At 45.6% G+C, this 19,025-nt stretch overlaps 1 long non-coding RNA gene across 1 annotated transcript in view; it reads right to left on the bottom strand.

Annotated features, from left to right (window-relative positions):
• The window catches only part of LOC137786177 (uncharacterized), a 226,390-nt gene that overhangs the window by 185,980 nt on the left and 21,385 nt on the right, over positions 1-19,025 (bottom strand). Inside the window, exon 2 of the long non-coding RNA XR_011077559.1 lies at positions 2,083-2,206. This is a non-coding gene — a long non-coding RNA (uncharacterized lncRNA). The remainder of the gene's footprint in view (positions 1-2,082; positions 2,207-19,025) is intronic.

The following is a 19,025-nucleotide window of genomic DNA, read 5'->3' as shown; positions in this document are numbered from 1 at the left end:
TTTCACGCCTACTAATCTACATGTACACCAGATTTCCTTCTACATGCTTTTAATTCCTATAACAAGAAATACTCGTCTTCATTTAGCACAAAATGCTCAAAAAACAATCTATTTTCTGACATTTCATCAACCAAATTGTTCATCAATTAATCACGGAAACATTGTGCAGATTATTAAAGATAATGAAAATAAGTTGCATAAATGGATAAATGAACGTAATTAGCGACACACTCTGCCCCCCCCCCGCCCCCCCCCTTCTGGATCTCTCGCTCGAGTACAGAAACTAATTAGTGTCATCTGCATTATACTCGTTTTTAAAAAAACATATTTCAGAGTACGATCCAGACGTCTTCCTGTCAGACTCGTCAGGTGGGAGAGACCCGATGTTCTCACAGAGCTCTCACAACATCTGCTGGAAACTATCACAACGACAAGAGGCGAGACAAAAAGGTATCGATGCATTCTGCTTCTGGATTCGTGCATCCTTCCTCCCCCCCAACTCACCTGATCACCACCTCACAAGTGGAGGCATCGAGGGAGCCTGGAGCTCTCAGTATTTCTGCCTCAAAACCCTCAGGAACAACCTGCCTGTGTGCAGAAGAGGGTCATCTTTCCCCCTCAGAAGTGTGGTAGGAATATGTGCATTTTCAATTTGTACAAATCCCATGTTTTTCTTGCACGGGACCTCCTGCGGTCGAAGCCTCCTTTGCTTCCTCGCCCCGCCGGGTTTACAGCTCGCCCTCCGTATCGGACGGTCAGAAAGTAAAAAGGATTATTACACATGAATAAAACAGAAGTGTTCTTTGAAAACGACGTGACATTTCCATATCAACTGGAATATGAAAAAAAAAAACGTGGCGGTCGCACCCCTTGATCTGTTTATGTGAAACTGAGCCAAGCGGGGAGACGCTGTGATGTGACGTGCTGCTGCCGGGGTGGAGGGGTTTGAGTCGCCGGCTAAACCGGTAAGATTCCTCTAAACGCCACGGACAACAGCGTGCAGGCAGATCAGAGGCAACCGGCAACCAGCAACAAGCAACCAGCAACCAGTGTTCACGGTCCTCAAGGTCTTAATCATGGAAATACACGACGACAAACATATTCACAAGTACTTGAAGACGATTCCGATTCATTTAATGTTAACCTTATTGGCAAAAAAACGGTGTTTTTCTTTGACTCCAAACTTTTGGCATTTCATCTCCAAGAGGCTCCGCCCACATGTTGGGAAGAGAAGGACGAGAAAACACTCGAGCGCGACGGCGGCGCTCGTCTCTCCAGCAGAAGGTTTGACAGAGAAAGTCGCCCAAAGGTCAGCGTGAAGTGAGAGCGCTTCACGGGGAAAAAAAAAGATCAACTATTTCACCGCCAACGGGCCTTGATTGCATCCTGTAAACCAGTCAAACGCAGTTCTAAAACTTTCCTGTTTTTTCCGTTCACCTTCCTTCCACCTTACCCCGAGGCGTTTGCTGAGTTTCTTTTTTTTTGGGGTGGTGGAGAAGGACGGAGGAGCGTTTTGCCGGCAGCGTGGCATCACTGTGCTTCAGTCCGTGTGCTCGACTCCTCTGGAGGATGACAACCACAAAGAAACAAAGGCAGGGCGGCGGTTTGACTGACAGCCTTTCAAGTCTGTTCACTACAAGGTCAGATGTAACCCAAACAGACGAAGAAGAAGAAACAGATCCCGAGGTTCCTTCAAGAACGCCCTTCGTGTCGGATTCGACGCGGCGCACGTTTTTTTTAAAAGTCAAAATGAGGATTATGAATTATGAGCGGCGGGCTCCTCTAAAGCGTCTCGACATCAAACGGGGGGAAGCCAAACGGCGGCGTGAGCGCGGAGAATAATCTAAATATACTCGCGTGACTGCTGGCATGTCAACTTCAACCTTGCCTCGCGAACGCCATAAGGAAGGAACGTTCCGCGAGGTTAATTTCACTTTATTATCAAGAGAATTAAGGCAATTACCAACAAATGACAAAAACGGGCTATTCAGAACCAATTCTGAGGATAACTGACCGTGCTGTGTCCTCTCAGCAGGTGGTTATTCATAATACAGCAGGTGATTCTTATGAATTATTTCCTACCTGTCATTCACTTTGCTCTGCCGCCTCAGTCTGTCCGAGTAATTGTAGTCCTGTAGATTTCACTTTGGCACCTACTGCGGGATTTCTTGGCTGACCTTCCCGGGCGCTGCCTTCTAGCAATTATCTGTGGACATTTTTTTTTTTTTTTTTGGAGAAAGAGAGAGAGAGAGCGTAAATATTTCCAGAGGGAAATCCCCGAAACAGACACTCCTCGGTAGAGGGGAAGCGGGAAGCAAAAATAATGTGGTGACATTAAAAAATTGTAAAAAAACGGAGTCATTATTCTCACGTCTGATCGCTAATTTGAAGCGACGCCGTGCCGTCGATGTGCCGTATTTAAAAAAAGGTCAGGGGTATTATTCTGGTGCCACCTTCCCCACCACATGTTCTCCAACCGGCAGAACCTCAATTTGCCTTCGGACGTTTTAATCTCTCACAAATAAAAAGATGAAGAAAGAAGAAAAACAATTCCACACAAAGCAGCGAGGAGCTAATATGACGGCGGCTCGAGGGATGGGGATGCGAACCCATGTCAAAAGAGGACGGACCCGACCGACCTGTCATCTTACAGGTAACGCCGGTTGCAAACGTTCTGCGCAGCTGAACGTCAAATATGAAGCAAAGCGCTCCGAGGAGGAGAACAGGGAACGCCGGAGAAAGAAGCATAAAAGAACATTATTATCACAATAATAAGAAATATTATGTAGATTACTGTCGTTCTTGTCGTGTTTATGTATATCATTGTGTATGCATAGGGTTTATCATATTAGAAATATATATTTAAATACATATATTTAAGCAATAAGGTACGAGAGGCAGTACTGTATCGTCAATAATGTACAGTTCAAGGGACATTATTGAGACGCGTCGGGTGAAAACTGTACATTATTGACAATGTTTATGTGTAGCATTGTGTATACATAGGAATCATATTTTTAGAAATATATATATACATATATATATGAATATAATTAAGTAATAAGGTACAAGAGGCAGTACTGTATCGTCAGTAATGTACAGTTCAAGGGACATTATTGCTACGTGTCGGGCGAAACTGTACATTATTGACGGTACAGTACTGTCTCTCGTACCTTATTGCTTAAATATTATAAGAATAGTTCCACCTCTGCAGCATCTGGGATTTGCAATTAAGACTGTATAAAAATTACATATATAGAATAAAATAAACATAATATGTCTGTGCTGGAATTAAGGGTTCGAGAAGGTTCAGATTTTTTCCCGACATTTCGGATATAAGAAGAGATGAATCAACGACTGGCACAGGATTATATTAACTGGGGAGTTTTGTCAGTCCACTGGGACTTTAATTAAACATGGAGCAAACTTCTGTGTGGGGGCGGAGCTTCCTGTTGGGGAGAAACTCCTCAGGGTTCGGGTCAATGTCGGGTTCAGGTGCAGCCCGGCTGCTGCCGGCTCGAGGGCCAGGAGCCCGGCCTCGCTTGTCCTCTGCTGATTTATGGATCTCCTTATTAGTTTATTTATGTGTGTTTTCACAAGCTCACCTGGAAAACCACCCTGACCCGTCAGTTGGTTATACCTCCAAAACTCTTACGGAGCATAAATGAGGGAGCATAAACAAACATGTATGAAATTAAACATAAAAATCAGGGCTACGATAATACATAATCCCCATGCGCAACCTCTAAACACAACTCAAACAATAAATAGGATTAGGGGTGAGGGTAAGGACATAAACTTCTTTTTTTAACTCCAATTTTAAGTCCCAGCATGCCCCATTCACGTCATTCTTTCCATTTTTTGAACCGAACGACAGTTTTTTGACTGAAACTCCTTCCTAACAGACCAAGACTTTGTTTTATTGTGATTTCTGTTGCAGATTCTGATTCTTTAGGTCCTAATCTTTCCAAAAAGGTGTCTTTTTGATGCTCCAGGAAGCTTTTTGGGGGGAATCTGGCTCATATCTTGCTGGATGTTCATAGTTACCATCAAAATATCTTTTAAAAGTGATGTTTTTTGCAGATATACATTTTTTTTTTCCCAACACAAGTATTGGAATTATGTTTCCTACGACGACTCTAAGACACAAAATTGGTTCCACAGTTTCCAACGGGTTAAAAGGTTGCCGAAGAATCTCCGGAAACTCTCAAATATTGTAGTTTCCACGCACGTGCCGTAGAACAAGGCGAGTCAGAACCATATCGGCGCTTATCAATGACTGTAATCCCGGCTGCTGCAGGAATATGGAGGTTGTGTTTGTCTGAGTGAGCGCTGTCCTCCTGTGAAGCTCCAGCTCTCTCTCCACTTAGCTGCAAAACGAACCGATTAACCTCGTGTGTGCTGATCCCCCGGAGCTCGCAGTCTGCTTCCCTCCCTTTGTGCAGGTAACAAAAAAAAACACACACTCGCGCACAAAAGGTGATTCAGAGTCTGATAATGTGCAGCAGGCCGCCTATAAAACAGATACAAAAAGCCATAAAGTGCTGTTTTCGGAGGTGACCTTTCTTTTTATTTTTTTAAAGCGCCTGCGCGCCGTGACGCGCCGTGAATTAGACAACATCGACGCTACCGGAAATTTATGCCTTTGCTCGCGTCTCTGACCTCTAAGTCAACAGCGCGTCGGGATCGTGAGGGGGAAACACACACACACACACACACTGCACACACAGCAATAAACGTATGACAATGCACGCTCGCCAGAGAGCCTCTGATGTGTATCTGCCACGCGAGCCACTGCGGCCACTGTCATTGGTTACAAGGTTGAGCCACCTATAAACGTATCGACGCCATCGAGTTGGGATTTTTCGCTTATCGCCGCAATATCAAGTCACCTTGTTCTTCTTTTTTTTTTTTTTCTAATCAAAAGTCAACAACGGCGCTATCTAACCCTGATATGGAGCCAATTAAATCCTTGTCTCAATCTATGGCGCCGCACAGCGCATGCTAATGTGCCGTCGATTCAACCTTTCCCTCCCTCCAGGTGGCTCGGGGTGGGGGGGGCGCTGGCTGCAGATCGGCCAAAATAAAGTTTAAAAAGACTAAAATGCACTTCATGAAATCACAAAAAGGATTTTTACAATGCTTTCTTTAAGCAACAAGCAATTATGTTGATCCAACTTAAAGTACTTGAGTTGGATCAACTTAATCTACTCAGGTTGTGTCCAACTCAACTTAATAGGGTTGGCTGAACTAAGTAGTAAAAAATACAGTAGTTAGTTGAACCAACATAAATAAATACATTTAATCTGGCCCGAGTAAATTAGGTTTGACTCAAGCAATTATGTTGATCCAACTTAATATACTTAGTAGGATCAACTTAATTTACTGAGGTTGTGTCCAACTCAACTTAATATGGTTGTTATGTGCTTCATGTGTTTAAGATGCATTCTCTCTCCTGACCACCAGGGGGCGACTCCTCTGGTTGTATAGAAGTCTATGCTTCATGTGTTAAAGCTGCATTCTCTCTCCTGACCACCAGGGGGTGACTCCTCTGGTTGTATAGAAGTCTATGCTTCATGTGTTAAAGCTGCGTTCTCTCTCCTGACCACCAGGGGGCGACTCCTCTGGTTGTATAGAAGTCCATGCTGCATGTGTTAAAGCTGCATTCTCTCTCCTGACCACCAGAGGGCGACTCCTCTGGTTGTATAGAAGTCCATGCTGCATGTGTTAAAGCTGCATTCTTACATGGTCGTTATAAACTTTCCTCCTTCCTTCGTTCCCCGCTGGAGACTCAACTTTGGGAAAGTTTAGTGTTTGGCTAGTTGCAGGAGCAGGAAACAGATGGCTCTCTATTTCTGGGCGGTACGGAGCGTCCAACTCAAATAAAGTGTTCTTTTCACAGGGTCTTAGTGGGGTTTTTATATTTATTTAATATCTGCGTTGTGGAACTTCGTAATACTTTTGGACCAAGAACTTTCAAATGTCTGCAAAATGGCCCGTGACGAAGACATTATAAGTTTTTTCTTCTTTTTTTTTCTCGGTATTTGACATTATTATACTGAATTCAACTGCCTCCCTCTTTACTTCCTTTAACTCCAGCTAATCCCTCCCTGGAGGATGCCTATTAACCTGGACCAACACTACGCCCCCCCACCCCTCCCTCCTCCTCATCTATTTGCTTCCCTGATCTCCGTCACTCAAAAACCGCTGCCCATAATTACCCGGGGTTACGTCGAGGATATTAGCTGCTTTGTAAGCAGACATTAATTACACCGGCATGTGGACTGAGTTAATAAAGGCTGTTTTATTTTTTAAAAACACCTGCGAGGGTGCGCCCCCTCCTCCACGGGACGGGCGACGGCGGAGCGATGCTGACGGACGGAGACGCCGGACGGGGGACGCGCCAACTGTTTGCGTTCGTCCGCTAGTGTAAACAAAACTTCGCGGCTTCCCGAACGATAATCTCATCCGCGACGCGCCCATCTGGCAGGCACGGCGAGGGTTTGAAAATTACATTAATGCTTATCTTATTCATTATGAAATCGGCGAGTGTAGGCGCGGCCTTATCGAGGTGTCGGGCGCCGGTCGCTGAATTTGAATCGACTTCCCATCTTCCCCCGCCCGCCCCACCAACCGGAGTCCATTGCGGATTCCTGTCATGGCCGCGGCGACGCAGGCGGCGGCGGCGGCTGCTCACGGGGTCAAGTCGGATTCATCTCCGGCTATCTGATCGGCCCGGAGCTGTGCCGCGAGGGAGGAAATAGCACCTTTTTTTTTTTTTAGATTACGGCGCTCTAAAAGCCTTCGGCTGCACCGCACGTCTCTTCTCAATAGTTTTCGGGGGAACGGAGCATTTATTTCATCTCGGGGGCGGCGCTTCTTTTTTTTTTTTAAAGGCTATCCCGCAAGGTCCCCATCACCGGGGAGGTTCAAGGGCAAAATAAATCAGCGATGACACATCCCGTCATTGTTATGTAGGGCGCAGAGGTCTCCTGTCTGCAGGTGGAGAGATCCCCCCCTTTTGTGCGTCTGAAGCGGCATCACATTAACACCCCGACTCATTACATTAATAGCGGCTGCCACAGCCGCAACATGAATAATGCCGTTTCCCTCTGTGAAGGGGTTACAAACCAGTCTGACAGCGGGAGGGGGAGGGCACTGTTATCAACCATAAATCCATAAGTGACACACGCCGTCCACGCAGGGGGTCGGATGGAGTCAGAGCTGTTGATACGAGTGAAACCGGATGTTTCAATGTTTATGAAATACTTTTTTTAAACGGTGAAAACACATTTATTTTCCTACATATTCTGATTTTGCTTCTTGCTGTGTTTTTCTTGTGTTAGTAGACATGTTTCATTGAATAATAGCTGCTAATTTTGGTGATAAACACATTTAATATCCGATAAATCCTTCACAATAAAAGCCTTGTTGTGTTGTTATTTAAATGCTTTTATTTTTGAGTCAAACAAGCACCACTTGACATGTTTAATTGAAGAATTGCTGCTAATTTGGTGATTAACAAATTTTGGCTTCAAAATAAAAGCCCCCTCCCCTCATATTTTGGTTGCTTCACAAAAGCTTTTGTTTTGAAGGAACGGGCCACCTCGGCATGTGGTCCGGCTGATCCGATCCCAACATGAGCCACACATAAATGATCTTCAACAACCACAAAAAGAAACGGCTGGCTCAGCGCCTTGGGGTGACGCTCGCGGCGGCTCCGATCCCGGATCAGCATGAAAATTTAGGAAATTCTTCGAAATAGCCGAACACTCCTCTCACCTCCCCCTCCCTCCCCCTCCCACCTGAAGGAGCGCCGGGGGATCCGTCACAAATCGAGGATGGGGAAGGTCAATAACGGCGAACCATGCCAGACTCTCTGACTGACACATCAGAGGTTCCCTCGGCGGCGCCCGGCTCTCTGCCTGCCTCCCCTCGCGGCCAATTTGCCGGCGTCCGAGGGGAGCCCCCCCCCCCCATTAATCCATGCCTCGGAAAAAGTGTGCTTAATCAACCCTCTGATTAAGTGGGAGCACGGCGGAAGGTGTCCGGCAAACAGACGCCCGCCGCCCCCGCGTCCACTCCTCGAAGGCGAAGGGAAGCGTTCGGCGTCCCCGAAGCTCCAGCGTCTGGTTTTTAGGCCGTTCATCCGCCGACGGTGAAAGACAAAGCGAATGTTTAGGTCCTTCTAATTCCTCTCTCTCTGTTGTTGTTTTGACTGTCCCCCAGGTGTCCGGGAATGAATTAAACATCAGTGCGTTGGGAGGGAGGGCACGGCGTCACCTGAAGCCAGCGGATGCCGAGCGTTTGTTTTGAGCGGAGAGCAGCGGCGGAGGTGACGGAGGAAACCATCAGGGAAACACTTTGACCTCCAGCATACGACCGATTCACGAAGAGTCTGTGTGTGTTTTATCTTTTTCTTTAAGTCAATGCAAGTGACTGGGGTTTTCTGAACTTGAAGAAAAAAACGACTCCTCTGGTTGTATAGAAGTCTATGCTTCATGTGTTAAAGCTGCATTCTCTCTCCTGACCACCAGGGGGCGACTCCTCTGGTTGTATAGAAGTCTATGCTTCATGTGTTAAAGCTGCATTCTCTCTCCTGACCACCAGGGGGCGACTCCTCTGGTTGTATAGAAGTCTATGCTTCATGTGTTGAAGCTGCATTCTCTCTCCTGACCACCAGGGGGCGACTCCTCTGGTTGTATAGAAGTCTATGCTTCATGTGTTAAAGCTGCATTCTCTCTTCTGACCACCAGGGGGCGACTCCTCTGGTTGTATAGAAGTCTATGCTTCATGTGTTAAAGCTGCATTCTCTCTCCTGACCACCAGGGGGCGACTCCTCTGGTTGTATAGAAGTCTATATAAGTGACTCTACTTCTCTCTTGATGTATTCCCTCAGTAAACATTGTAAACATGAGTTTACGTCTCCATCTCTAGTTTCAAGTCTTCTATACAGCGTGATGTTCATTTAGTACATTATGGTCTGTTAGACTTAAACAGACCATGAAGCAGGCGACGCTTTAAGGGGCGGGGCAACGAGGTGATTGACAGGTCTCTACCAGAGACGTATACGGCGTCTCCTCAGTCCAAATATGGTCACTTCCTGTTCCCTGGTTGCAAAAAGCCAAGATGGAGGAAACAGCCGGCGGCGTCGCGCTCCAGCGAAGCCGCCGCGGTCCGAGCACAGACGCACACGAGAGAAGCAGCTGTTGTAATCAGGAATGTTTACCAGTTTACGGGAAATAATCAAACACGCTGGACCCAAATTAAAAGTATTCCCGCTGGATTTCCTTCCTCTGGAAAAAAAACTTTCTCTTCTCCTTAAAAATAAAACTGACAAAAAATCTAAATTGTGAAAGGAAAAGTAGGAAAGCGGTATTGAAACAAGCGGAACTAAAGTAACCTTGACGTGATCCCCGTGCCGGCGGCGCCGCGCTGTGTTTTATTATGTTTGTCTTGTATTATATTCTCTGTTCATACGGCTGAACTCTGCTTAATGGACTAACCTGCCAAACTCACAGCAGCACCGACACAAAGAACCCGCTGCTTCTAAAATGATTGAGCCATGACTTGTCAGCCAGAATCTACTTTCGCCCTTGAATGCCAATTAAGTGATGTTTATGCAGAGTCACGTACGCACTCCCAAAGGACCGCGTACGTGTGTGTGTGTGTGTGTGTGTGTGTGTGTGTGAAGGCAGGATTCCCAAACTCTTAAAACAAATCTTAACGTGTTGTCAGCATAACAATGTCAATAAAATGACACTTCACTTTCTGTGTCAGAGAGGACGTTTCTTTTTCTTTTTTTTGTTGTATTTTCCCCCCAACTGGAGAAGCTTCAATAACACACACACACACACACACACACACACACACACACACACACACACACCCCTCAGCACCCCACATGATCTAAATCTGTGACACAGTTTCTTAGCATCTGCCTGTCAGCGGCCCTGAAACAAATTAAAATGTATGAATTGCAACAAACTCACAAACAAAAAACAAAACAAAAAATAATGCAAATGCAACCCGACTTGTTTCAGATGGTTTTCTGTTATTTTAATGTTTCGCTGTAATCGTCGTTCACACTGCGCGGGGCAGAGCCAGAGGCGTGTTTTATTAATACGTCAAACTATTTTTATCGGCGGGAAAGTTTCTGACAGAAAGGTTGTAAAGAAGCTCAGTGTTGTCTTAGTGTCTGATGGCTGGAGACGCACTTTCTACTTCAACATGAAATATGGTTCAATTATATAAACACACACACACACACACATATGTTCATATCCTATTTAATCTCTTTTCATATGTGAGACTTTAGCAAGTTATAGTTCCAAAGGTGGGAGTGTCTTATTTGAGGTGGGCGTGTCTTATTAAAGGTGGGTGTGTTTTGTTAAATGTGGGCGTGTCTTATTGAAGGTAGGCATGTCTCATTAAATAGAGTGAACACATACCTATGGGTTTTAACATGTGGACCAAAGAACAAGTTCATAGCTCCAATATTTATACTTCTAATAATGTTTTATTGACGTGTTTTCACCGGATTTTGAGCCTTTTTTCAGGGTCACCTCATGATACCTGTTTATGGTTTTATGAGAAGATCTAAAATAAAACAAAGGAAGATTACTACAACTTGACTTGTTTATATATATTTCATCAGGTACATTACATCGGGTGAAATATACCCGACGTTAGCGATAGCGTGAATGTTTTTAGTCGTCCGCGCCGCCAGACGTGAATCCAATCAGCCCAATTTAGAAATGAAAGGAAGCGGGAGACGAGGGGAAAGAAAGAAAAGCCAAAAGAGAAGTGAAGTGTGTGTGTGTGTGTGTGTGTGTGTGTGTGTGTGTGTGTGTGTGTGTGTGTGTGTGGGGAGTCACCGCCGCCGCCCGGCCCTGACACCTCGTGAAGAGCGCTCGTTCATCACGCGGCGCGAGGGCTTTAGCCTCCGTAAATCACCGCGGATAAAGGACGCGTCGTAAAGAATGGAATCGTGAAGGTAAGGGTTTTAAATCCCCTCCCAGATGATCCGAGATAAACACGGCGAGACTTTTGACAGTCCCTCGTTACCGCCACGAGCGAGAGGAGCTGTCACCGCTCCCTCCTCTCGCCTTTCATCTCCCGGTAACAGTCTGGCTGCTAATATCCTCAATTATCTCTGCAATATGTTGCCGAGGGGAAAAAGGGAAAGTTCCGTGGAGGCATTCGCACAATCCTTTTCTTTTTTTTTTGTGGAAAAAGTTTTTTAATTTGACAGCTTCGCGGTGTAATGATGACTTGTGATGAGGGAGGTGGGTTTAAGGGGAGGCGGGGGGGGGTGACGTGTGATTGGACCGGCCCACCGAGAACGCTTTGTGCGAGTCGACGCTCCACGGATCAGATGTCAGGAAGCCAAAGATCTCGCAGGTTTGAGGTAAGGAGGAAGGAAAGGAAGGAGAGAGGAAAGCTCCCAGCGTCCTAATTGTAAACGACGGTGGCATTTCATCTGCCGGCGTTCAGGTGTTCGGTGTTGAAGGCAACGTTTTGTTCATCCTCCGCCAACTTGAAATCTTCCTTTTCCGAAATTATATAAATTAAAGTCTCCGAGGCGGCCTCGTGTTAATGTCTGTTATGCCGTGCCGTGACATTTCCCCTCTGCCTTGTATCTAAAAAGGGAAAGGTGGGGGAAAAATCAAAAGTGGAGTAAAAGCTTGTGAGCTCTCGAACGTTCTCACGGAGAACCTGGAGAAGTCATGGAGTTTTAAAATGGTTATTTCCAGGCCTGGAGAAGTCCTCGGGGGAAAAAAAGTGGTGTAAAAGTCCTGTAAATGTGTCATATTCATGTGTTCATTTACGCTAAGGGGGTGGGGCTTAGCGGAATTAGTAAACATATATTAACACAAAGGATCAGACGTGGTGTTTTTTTGTTGTATTTTTTTGTCACAACTTCAAAAGTTCAAGGCAATCCAAGAACACACTTTCCCGCTCACATCAACAGCTTCTTCTTCTTCTTTTTGAGTAAAGTAGAAGACAGTTTAGAGGGAAAGTTAGCTGCGTTAGCTAGAAATGCTTCTTCCTCTTCAGTAAAGTAGAAGACAGTTCAGAGGGAAAGTTAGCTGCGTTAGCTAGAAATGCTTCTTCCTCTTCAGTAAAGTAGAAGACAGTTCAGAGGGAAAGTTAGCTGCGTTAGCTAGAAATGCTTCTTCTTCTTCTTCTTCTTCTTCTTCTTCTTCTTCTTCTTCAGTAAAGTAGAAGACACTTCAGAGGGAAAGTTAGCTGCGTTAGCTAGAAACACTTCTTCTTCTTCCACTACTTCTTCTACTTCTTCTCGATAGATAAAAGTCCAGAATAATGGCTCCCGTTGATGGAGTGAAACCGGGGTAACAAATTGGCCCTCTGTGATAACAACCCCCCTGCGAGCCGGCCGGCTGTGAGAGATAGACGGACAGCTTTTGGAGGGAGGCAGGTCTGCAGCAGCTTCGGGGGAAAAGCCCCACGGACCCGTACAGCAGGATGGATAGCGGACATTTGTAATGGTCGCCCCCCCACCCGCCCCTCCTCCTCCTTCTTGACAAAGTAACCTAACCCGCAACTTCCATCCTCATTTGGCTGAGTGAAAGGGCACCGGGCGGAGGAGCCGGCCGGAGATAAGTGAGGTCTGTCGCTCCGGCTGCGCGTTATAAATTGCAGCTTCCTCAATCATGTGCAGGAGACGGGCGAGCTGTCTCCCGTGACAACCTCCTTTTGACTTGACATGCAAAAAAAATAAAAATGAAAATTGATACGAGCCCGAAGAAGGAGGGATTGAATAGAACGAGATGTGGAGACGTGGGAGGGGATGTCTTCCTCCTCCACAACGTTTATTTTACATTGCGTAACGCATCATTAATTCAGAACAACGGCCGTACACGCATCCAAATAAAACAAGTTCGGCTTCAGGGCAGAAGAGCGTCCAAGACTTATTCATTAAAACCCCCTTTGGAGGCTCCTGATTGGTCCAAAAAGTAGTTGTTTTCTTTTGAGTGCTTAAAGTCGAGGTTAAATAACGGTTTCATTCGGGTTAAATAGTCTCCATCGCCCACAAAGAACAAAAGGTTAGATCCGTTGAGTATTACGCTTGGTATCGGTCTTTGATACCTTTAATGTATCGAGGGAAATAACTCCGAGTATGAGTCAAATGGTTCCTTTACTGGATCATTTTTGTGCCAAGATCTAGAAAGAAAATGGAGGTTTTGGCAACAAAGCGTTCATAATATTATCCGCTGCTAGAGGACCAGTAGCCAATGGGTTTGATTATTCCAAGACAAACAAGTTTATAATTGATACAATAAGATAAATACTTGGCTTCTGTGTATTGATACAATATTGTCATGCGAAATATCACGATACTATGCTGTATTGCGATACTATGCTGTATCGCAATACTGTGCTGTATCGCGATTGACGTGATTATTTCAGGACTGACTGACTGGTTTATAATTGATACAATAGAAGATCGATACTTGGCTTCCGTGTATCAAGACAATATGGCCATGCAAAGTGTCACGATAATGTGCTGATTCGCGATACTCTGCTGTATCGCGATAATGTGCTGTATTGCGATAATGTGCTGTATTGCGATACTGTGCTGTATTGATTTTTTCCGCTACCCCTACAACCTTAAAGCATCTTCCGTCACCCTCATTGGACGTTTTCTCTGTTGCTAAGTGCTGAACAGCATCATGCAAAAGAGATTACACAACCTCCACCGTGTGTGTTTCATGTGGGCGTTGACACTATTTGTTGATCAAAAAGCCGCGCTGCGATAGCGGAGATGTTTGACAGAGGAGTCGGACTGAGGAGATGGATGTTTCCTCTTGACCCACTCTCCGGTACCGAGTCCTTTGAATCGCTCATAGCTCTTGTTATTGTGAACCGGCATTAGCTCCTTTTGGCAAAGTCTCAGACAAGGGTATTAATCACATGACCACAGTTCACTGAACTCTGCCTTGAAATATGAGACTCATTTCTCCTTCCAGGATAATCAACTTAGGGGGCGGGGGAAGGAAAAGAAAGAGGAAAAAATCTGATATTTCACCTTGAAATGTTCATACTTTGCTCGCGGGATTTTAAACTCGTCATGCTCACGCCTGATTATACCAGACTGAAGGAGAAGTAATGAAATACAAGCTGGCATTCTGCAGCTCGGCTTCTCTTTGCACAGCAACACTGTGCACGCCAACAAGCAAATGCATAAATCTCATATTAATTGAAATGTAGTTGTTCTTACTTTTAGAGCTGACAGCAGATGCAAAGTTGTGGTCTAAACACTGTGATTTGGCAATTTCTGCCCACACAACAGGCCGTGGGAGACGGTCCTGTCTCTTTCTTTGTGCACATGGAGAACAGTACAGCAGCTCTATAAAAAAACAAGACCCTTCCATTTAAGCTGCAGTCTTTTTTAGTCTTTCCAAAGATCTTTTACAATAAAAAAACATGACACAAAAACACAAAATACTTGCCATTATTTGTCTGGGGCTTTTACTGTGAAAGGTAGGAATGGATGTGGTCTGTGCGACATACCTCATGTTTACTGAGGGAATACTTCAAGAGAGAAGTAGTCATTTATATAGACTTCTATACAACCAGAGGAGTCACCCCCTGGTGGTCAGGAGAGAGAATGCAGCTTTAACACATGAAGCATATACTTCTATACAACCAGAGGAGTCGTCCCCTGGTGGTCAGGAGAGAGAATGCAGCTTTAACACATGAAGCATAGACTTCTATACAACCAGAGGAGTCGCCCCCTAGTGGTCAGGAGAGAGAATGCAGCTTTAACATATGAAGCATAGACTTCTATACAACCCGAGGAGTCGCCCTCTGGTGGTCAGGAGAGAGAATGCAGCTTTAACACATGAAGCATAGACTTCTATACAACCAGAGGAGTCGCCCCCTGGTGGTCAGGAGAGAGAATGCAGCTTTAACACATGAAGCATAGACTTCTATACAACCAGAGGAGTCGCCCTCTGGTGGTCAGAAGAGAGAATGCAGCTTTAACACATGAAGCATAGACTTCTATACAACCAGAGGAGTCGCCCTCTGGTGGTCAGGAGAGAGAATGCAGCTTTAACACATGAAGCATAGACTTCTATACAACCAGAGGAGTCGCCCCCTGGTGGTCAGGCGAGAGAATGCAGCTTTAACACACGAAGCATAGACTTCTATACAACCAGAGGAGTCGCCCCCTGGTGGTCAGGAGAGACAATGCAGCTTTAACACATGAAGCGTAGACTTCTATACAACCAGAGGAGTCGCCCCCTGGTGGTCAGGAGAGAGAATGCAGCTTTAACACATGAAGCGTAGACTTCTATACAACCAGAGGAGTCGCCCCCTGGTGGTCAGGAGAGACAATGCAGCTTTAACACATGAAGCATAGACTTCTATACAACCAGAGGAGTCGCCCCCTGGTGGTCAGGAGAGAGAATGCAGCTTTAACACATGAAGTATAGACTTCTATGAGGTCATTGTCTGGTTAAAACCAGAGATGCTGATAATGATGAATAACTTTTTTTTTTATCAAACGGATTTCATGAATTGCGTTTAACTTCACAAGCTGCTTTTAACACGATCACAAAGCAGCCGCACAGCTCGACACAAAAGCCTCCGACAGGCGCGTCGGGTCGTTGTTCTCTGTGAATGCAGCCCGTCTGATCGGCATCCTTCAGAATCAGAAGGTTTGACCTCTCCCTCCTTTTCAATTTGGTTGCAGATCCGACTCCGACGAGTCAGAACAGCCGAGCGTTGAAGTGTGGTTGTTTTTTTTCGACCTTGAGAAACACTCATTTCAATCTCTTATTATTTGGCGCTGATTGGCTCGGATGGTTCCTTTAAACGTGAATTCTAATTATAAATGATATTTTAGAAGTTACATTTGTTTGTCAGTCACCTAAATGAAGTGAATGTTTTGATTATTCCGATTGCAGACGTGCCGCTAAAGACGAGATGAAAGAAAATAGCTGAATTGTGTCGTTTTGTCTGTACTGTAAAGCAGAAAACAACAGCGGTCCGGTTCAGGCTTCCAGCTGCGAAAACGCTTTCGACTCAAATCATTTGGCACATTCGTGTTTAATATAACAAATTATGATTTTTTTTTTCCTTGGAGCAGCAGCATCTCTTTGTGCTCTGTGTTATGTTGTTTTGCTGGATCGGACATTTAAAAAAAAGAATAATCTTGATCAACTGGAGATGTTGCGAAAAAACTATCCTGTGATGTTTTTCACCCTTTTTTTCTGTTAAAAATGAAAAACACTGAAAGTTCCCACTCTCTGCCTGGTCCCTGAACGGTCCTCGCTTCACTCTGGCCGTCTTTTTTATTATTAATCACTGCGTGAGTTTCGAGTGTTTTGAACCCCCTCTGTCAATCAATGAATTTGTTGGGATGTGGCCGAGTTTGATTGATTGATTGATTGATTGATTGACCGTCGTTCCATGTGTTCAGGCACACGCATGCTGCTGACCGTGGTCAGGTGGTTTTCTTCCTCAGGAGCGAACAGGGAAGCAATTTAGCAGCAAATGCAGGAAGAAGAATGGGTGTTTTAGTCCAAACTGTTCTGATTCATTTAGTATTGATCATCGCTCTCTTTCTCTCATCTTTTGTTGCTCAACTACATGAGTGAAAACAGGGCAAAAGGTGAAATTAGCCGTCGCAAACCGTTACACATCGTGGTACGAGGAAGCTGTCGATATGTTTCTACCCAGGGGATAAACATTTTATTAGATTTTTTCTGAAATCATGGAAACAAACTTATCAAACTACAAAGCAGACGTCAGTGCAGTGAATCTCAATCGGCTTAAAGTCGTCGCATAAAACACGTACAATCGCGCCAAAACTGTTCGTGTACAGGTTAGCTTCTGACGTTAGCTGTTAGCCAAACACAGGGTCCAATACAACAACACACAGTGTGCCGTGGCTGCACACAGCACACTGTGTCACCATCGTGGCCCCTGCAGGCCGGGGGCCACGAGTGATGAGTAAGTAAGTTATCGGCGGCATTAAAACGGGCAATAAAAGGTGTTTTGAGGCCGTGTGAGTCAGCGCAGGTCCTGGAGCGCGCGCCCACAACTGCACGCCGTAAATATTAAGCGGTTTGCTGCAGCAGGAGGAGAAAGTAGCCGCGGACGGACGCAGAGACGCACACGGTCACACACGGTCACACACGAGCAACCTAATGAATGATTGTACATTTAAAGTCAATTAAAAACATTGGTTTTAATTCTTTGTTTCAGGGTTTACAATTGTTTTTCCACTTTTCTGTTCTAGTATGAGTATATATATATGTATATAAATATATGTATGTATATATAAACAATAAGGGACGAGCGGCGTACCGTATCGTCAATAATGTACTGTTTAATGTACTGTTTAAGGGACGAAAACTGTACATTATTGACGATGCAGTACTGCCTCGAGTACCTTATTGTTTTTATAATACGGTTACCTGCGACATTAAGAACAGTAATGGAGCCTTTCGGCGCAAAACAGTTGTAGCCACCAAACGTTGTGTATCGCATTTCAGTAGCCTTCAGAGTCCCGTATGTGTGGCGGTTGCACACCACCACTGAACTGTACATTATTGACGATACAGCACTGCGTCTCATTCCTTATTGCTTCAATATATACTAGCATGCTGGACTGAACATGGACTGACCACAGAACATAGACTTGCTACATTCTCACACCACAGAACATAGACTTGCTACATTCTCACACCACAGAACATAGACTTGCTACATTGTGACATCACAGAACATAGACTTGCTACATTGTGACACCACAGAACATAGACTTGCTACATTCTCACCACGGCACACATGACGGGACGTCACGCTACACGAGTGAGACGTCACAAAACGCAGCGCCTCGTGGTTTATATGCGACGTTTCCTGCTGTCTTCCTGCCTAACGTCCATCATCATTCTTCTCCATCCAGAGGAAGACGAATGAGTCTCTCTGTCCCCTCCCCCTCCTCTCCATCCTCCCCTCTCCACTGTTTGTCTTGCTGAGTGTCAATGTCACATGTCGGGGCGTTAGCCGCGAAGACATCAGCGGATGAGGTCAGCGCCGACATCGCGCCTCCATTAAATCGGCGGCCTCTGAAAGATGTGAGAACGAGCCTTCGCTGTCACGTCGGGGTCCCACAGCCGAGAGGGATGACGGGCGCCGAGGGAGGGCGCCGTCAAGGTGGGTGTGGCGGCGGAGGCTTTGCCGAGGATCACCTCCACACCTGGCTTTCCTCCACGGAGCCCGACAGCGGCCATATGCCGCTCCGCTCCCATCAGGAAAATGGAAATAAGCAACCCAACCTCACGGTGATCCCGCTAACCTTCACATGCTCTTCTTCTTCTTTTCCTTTTCCTGGAGGAGTATTCCAGCAGCCAGCAGATGGTTAACATGACAACAGTCTGCTTATCTGGCAGATAAACTGCTCCTCGAGACAGTGAACACTCTCGGCGGGGGGAGATTACGGTTCAAACGGGGACGACGTTATATATCAAAATATATGGAGAGAGTCCGTTCAACAAGACGGACCAACGAGAACCTCTGAAGCCGTCCGAGTGCTTTAGTGGTTCAAGTTCCCGTCTCAGCGCGTCTTCACGCCGCTCTCCTCTCGCCGCACGGTAACCGCCGGCTTTAGTGCCGCCGCGGAGTGCCGCGGTGCATTAAGATAAAAGCGCTAAAACAGTGTTTGTGCTGCATCCCAAATGGAGGCTGCTAAGTGAAGTAGCATGCTGTTATAGGAGTCGAGGGATGATGGTAGCATGAGTGCTTTTCTGAGTGGGAACACTTCACACTGCAGGGGTTTGCACTGATGCCACAGCATAAATTTGTCATATATCTCCTGCTTTTTTTTTTTTTTTACGACGGTTCCAAATCGTACGCTGAGATAATTTATCACATTTGCTCATTTAGGCCAGATTTTGGATCTCCGCCACATCACTATTCATAACTTTTCTTTCATACATTTTCAGGCTGTTCCTCCTCCATCCAGACAAATGACTTTCCAGACTGTG

The sequence above is a fragment of the Clinocottus analis genome, unplaced genomic scaffold, assembly GCF_023055335.1.
Source record: "Clinocottus analis isolate CAN_PGR_092001 unplaced genomic scaffold, fCliAna1.0.p SCAF_16, whole genome shotgun sequence".
Taxonomy (NCBI): Eukaryota; Metazoa; Chordata; class Actinopteri; order Perciformes; family Cottidae; genus Clinocottus; species Clinocottus analis.
The sequence above is the reverse complement of the archived record's forward strand: the minus strand, read 5'-3'. Positions and strand labels throughout refer to the sequence as shown.